A 5,243-nucleotide genomic window follows, 5' to 3' on the forward strand; every position below is an offset into this window, starting at 1 on the left:
AAGACATAGCATAGTCAAATTTTCAAAAGCCAAAAAGAAAGAAAATATTGAAAGCAGCAAGAATATAATCATACATCCATCACATACAAATAATCCTCAATAAATTAACAGTATTTCTCATTAAAGAGAATTTTCTGACCTCTTCTGTCCTTTTTACCCTCACATGCAGGATTAATTTAATCTACTTAACCATATACTGCATTTTTCTTTCATTAAATTTATAAATTTGTGTTAAAACTGTAATAATTTGTTTAATTCCGGCCTGTTTATTGCCAAATTGGCAGGAATGGATCCTGAAACACAGTGAATCCTAAGTGAATGAATGAATCAATGAATGAATAAACATATATCATTCATCTATATATCTGACTTCCTCAGTTTTATTTTCAGGTTTTTTTTTTTAAACTATACTACTAATAAATTCTTTCAAATTCTCTGATATTTAAAAGGAAAAATTATGTCAGGTATTATAAAACTATTAATAACTATCAATTGATAAAGGTTAAAGTGTTTATCTTTGAGAGGAAAGATGAAAAATTATGGTATGTTCTTTATGTTATTCTACATTGCAAATTTTCTATAATAACCTGGTAAGAACTAAATTGTGTCTTCCCAAAATTCATATGTTGAAGCCCTCACCCTCACTGTAGCTATATTTGGAAATAGAGCTTTTTGAAGATAATTATAGTTAAATGAAGTCCAAAAAGTGTGGTCCTCATTTGATAGGATTGGTGGCTTTAAAAGAATTTATGCACACTCATGAAGGAAAAACATACAGTGAAAAGCTGGCCATCCGCAAGCTGGGAAAAGTAGTCTCTCACCAGAATGTGACCACGCTGGCATTCTAATCTCAGACTTCCAGCCTAAGAAATTGTGAGAAAATAAATTCCTGTTGTTTAAGCCACCCAGTCTATGGTGTCTTGTTTTGGCAACCTAAGCTGATTAACATGACCCTGTATTTATTTTCCAATAGGACAAAATCAGGTTTATATCAGACTTAGCGATGCTATATTATTGAAAATTGGCACTCTTATGTTCACACTTATGAACTATATATTTTTTCAGTGATTTGATTCAATTAGAAAAATATATTTTAAATTAAGAATAATGGATAATGCAAAATTGTTAAAACAAACAGTCAAAAGAGAAGTAAAACACAAATTCTCTTCTTCCTCTTCAACTCAGCCATCCCTCATACCAAATTTATACACATGCACTTTGTTTTCAAATACAGGCTTAGAAAATTAGTATATTTACCTCTTTTCCCTCAGATAAGTTATTGTGATAGGTGATAGATTAGATAAATAGATGATAGATAGATAGATATATAGATAAATTTACATAGGTATAGGTAGATATAGGTATAGGTATAGGTATAGGTATAGGTATAGGTATAGGTATAGGTATAGGTATAGGTATAGGTATAGGTATAGGTATAGGTATAGGTATAGAGAGATTATCTCCTGACTCTCTCATTAGAATGTGAACAGGAGGGAGGGGACCAGGAATAAACTGAACCTTCCAATTACCTTGTGTAGAATCCCATGCCTCCAATATATCATGATATGTGAGAGCTATATTATGGAAGTTTTTTTGTTATAGAGACACCTTAGTAACTCTAACTTAAGAATATTTTGTCTGTCTGTGTAACTGAATATTAGGTCGTTGAAACATTTCTTGTTCATTTGGAAACCTTGTACATTTTGTTCAGTAATAAAATACTGTCAAGGCTAATTTGTTATTTCTCAAACAGTAGGACAGTGGGCTGAACAAGACTCGCACTGACTAGCCCTTTTTCTAGACCATACTTCTCATTTGTGGAGTGATGTAAGACTGTACATTTGAGGTCTTCTTCAATGTAAAAGCTTTGCATGGGTCCAGTCATAATTCCCCATTCCTCAGAACCCTTTAATATTGTCTTCATTCCCTTCAAAATAATAAACAAACAACTTAGCATAGACCAGTGGTCTGGACCTAACTACATTAACTGTCTTTGAAGCTTCATTCCTCACTTCAGCCTTCTGTAGAATTTGTACTCCAAACACAGAGGACCGTTGCCATTACCTGGACACATAATATGCTTCCAGGCGTTTGCACCTAATTCCTCAGCCTGTAATGCCCTCCCCTAATCACCCACCTATCAAGCATATCTCAACTACACCTTCTTCTCTAAAGCCCTCTCACTTTCAGATTAAATCTTTTGTGCTTTTGTATTCTCAAAGCATAATGCTTGTTTCTCTGCTTTCCCCTCATTCAATTGAAAGGGGATGTTTATATGTGTGTCCACCACTTGATGATAGGAAATGTGTCTTGCATCTTTTCCTTATTTGTATTCATAGTAATGTACACTCTCACACAGACACACACACACATACACTCTTTATTTAACTTATTGCTATAATGAAACTATAAGTAACTTATCTTAGTTATCAAGTAACTTTCTGCTCATTGAAAACACATTACTCATTCTGATTACAAGAAGGCGCACAAAAATTCAAGCATAACATTCCGGTCTAAGCTTTAATCTTTAACTAAGCACATTTTCTGGAATCTCACGAGAGACTGAGTCTGGGATATATTTTATGTTAGTTTATCACCCTTAAGCTCCTTATTAGCATGAGGTCTCACGAAGTCACTAGATAAGAAGGCCATTTTGAAAATTACTCAGAGTTTTTGCGTGGTTCTTTTAAAAAATACATTGACAAGAAGTGATGAAAAGAAATCTAGGGGACATTTGCTCTGAATCCAAGCAGTCATGATTTAAGTGGTGTGCACAGTTTCAGAATACTGCCGATTGGTGCAGGAGGCAGTTGAGAAGACGTTGATCCTCACCCTGGCTTCTGCCTGTAAGATATGGTGTATTCATGGCAAGGTATTTGAACAATTTCTCAGGTAATAATATCCTTTTCTTTTCCAGACACATGGAGGAGATTTAGAGAGAGAGAATTTTAAAATGATAATGTGGCTCTAAATCACTCTTCTTTAAAGAGCAAGATCAGAGCATATCTGTTTTGGGATTCTAATCATGACTTAGAATGTGCTGTGCAGCCTGAATTTTGGAATTGGTTTCAGGGTGAAGAGAGCTTGAAGTTCACTAAAGATATCACAAATGATGTCTAATAGCTAGAAGAGTTGGCTATGAATGATTTAGGATGAGACTAAAATCCATGGCATATCATATTTCATCCAATTTAAGCTACTATTCACTGTAATATGCACCAATACTTTACATACAATCAAGAAAGAAAGCCCACTGGCAATTATAAGACTCTTTTGCTTGTGCCATGCATTTGGATTTTACAAATATTAAAATGTGAAAAAATATGCTTCTTATAAGCAATAAAACATAAGTGTGTATTCCCATATTCACCAAAAACCCAATGTGTTTAAAACTAGAGACAGCTACTTACAAAGTGGTTCTTTTCTCTCCCTTCTTTTTATACACTGATTTGGCACTACTATTTCTCTCATGTGCTTGACTCCTTTCTCTCCATTGCTCCCCATATCTAGTTAGTGATCTAGTTCTTTGACTTCCTCTATTTTTTCTGCTCCTTATTGTTCCTTTTCTCATCATTCAGCTAACTTTGTTCCACTTGTCAGACTTCAGCTTTGATGTTGAAAACAAGAATTCTAAATGTGCCAAGTGCAGATGAGTTGATCCTTCAAGTTCCCAGTATCTACAGAATCCTTATATTTTCATGCATAACCCTTATCCTCAACCTTATCCATGGACAAGGAAGTGATCAGTACATTCCTGCTTCTGTAAGACGAGAGGCTCTAAATGGAGCCTGTAATCATTGTTGGTCAGAAAATTAAGAAGATAAACTCATTTCATTCCAAGATATTGTTTTAGAAAATGTAAATGGTTAACCATCTTTTTGAAGAGCTGGCCTAAAAATGAAGTTGAAGTCATTATCAACTGACTACATATTTTTACATTCTTATATAACATATGTAACAATTAGGAAGTTCATATAATGGAAAGAGCATAGTCTCTGGAGTTTAAATTTCTTTAATTCTACATACTAACTCAGTAATATTGAATAAATCAGTTAATCAATGAGCATTAGTTTCCTAATATGTAAAGTGGAGGTGATCAGATATAAGTTTTTGTAAGTATTGGAAGTAAAATTCAATAAGATTTATTTAACTTAAAAAATTTTAATTTGTCAGGCGAAGTTCCTGACATGTAAAAATATAAACCAAAGTAAACAAAACAAAGACATGTTATAGAAGAAAAACAATGAAGCTCTTCATTTTAGTTAGGGGGAAAAAAATCAAATCTACTAGTTATATTTTGTAATAATGTGGCTGATTCATTTTTCAAAATCCAGTGGGATTTTTATCTGTAGTCCATACAGATTTTTTTTTCCAAAACAAATTCTACTTGCAATAACAAATACCTCTTGTGAATATTCCTTATTTAATTCAAGATGCTAAAAAATCATAGAAAAAAAATGGTGATAGGCTACAGAGGGTATGTTGAAATAAGATATTTACATTTAAAAAAGAAATATTTTGCAAAGGTAATAAGCTATTACTTCAAAGCTTCTTATTTGTGTAGTTGCTTTAATTTATTCATACCTAAAAATTTACTCTCAATGTTCTATTAGAAATAAAGGGTTAGAATGGCATGAAATAGTTAAAATTATTTTAATAAAAAGTTCCTTTTCTTCCTGATTCAATATGTCACTTCTTTCTTTCTCATTTGTAACATGATAGATATTCCTGTCCTTTGGGTAAAGTATTTGATTGAACATTTAAGTTACTTTTTTAGATCTTCAATTTTCACTGATTAATCTCAGTAATGCCTTGGCTTTTTCACCTCTCACTGCCCTAGCTTTAATATAGTCCAACATTACAGTTAACAAAATTATAAAAATTACAAAAAGTAATTTTTTGTGTACTCTATTCTTGAGAACTATAAATGGTCTTGGAGATTGTTTTTTGGCTGATAACTGATATTTTTAAAAATCATGAGTATTTGCCATGGTTTAATTGAATATTTCAGTACCTTGCACATGCTAAATATTCAACAAATATTGCTGGTTGACACATTTATGTGACAACAATTTTTAAACTGTTTTAAGAGTAAGGTCACAAGTAGATTTTACTAGTTCCTTTATTTATGAGAATTCCAAGTTTCCCATCTATAAAATAAGAGGATTGTATCATGTAAACTTTTTATTTTCTTAAACCTTGAAAGTTATATTAGTCAATGGTTCAAATAGCTGGGTACCATA

The 5,243-nt window shown here is 32.3% G+C and overlaps 1 long non-coding RNA gene across 1 annotated transcript in view; it reads left to right on the plus strand.

The window, feature by feature from the left end:
• The first annotated feature begins 2,570 nt into the window (after nucleotides 1–2,570).
• The window catches only part of LOC105296967, a 19,232-nt gene continuing 16,559 nt past the window's right edge, over nucleotides 2,571–5,243 (plus strand). Inside the window, exon 1 of the long non-coding RNA XR_896311.2 lies at nucleotides 2,571–2,892. This is a non-coding gene — a long non-coding RNA (uncharacterized LOC105296967). The remainder of the gene's footprint in view (nucleotides 2,893–5,243) is intronic.

The sequence above is a fragment of the Pteropus vampyrus genome, unplaced genomic scaffold (genome assembly GCF_000151845.1).
Source record: "Pteropus vampyrus isolate Shadow unplaced genomic scaffold, Pvam_2.0 Scaffold133, whole genome shotgun sequence".
NCBI lineage: Eukaryota > Metazoa > Chordata > Mammalia > Chiroptera > Pteropodidae > Pteropus > Pteropus vampyrus.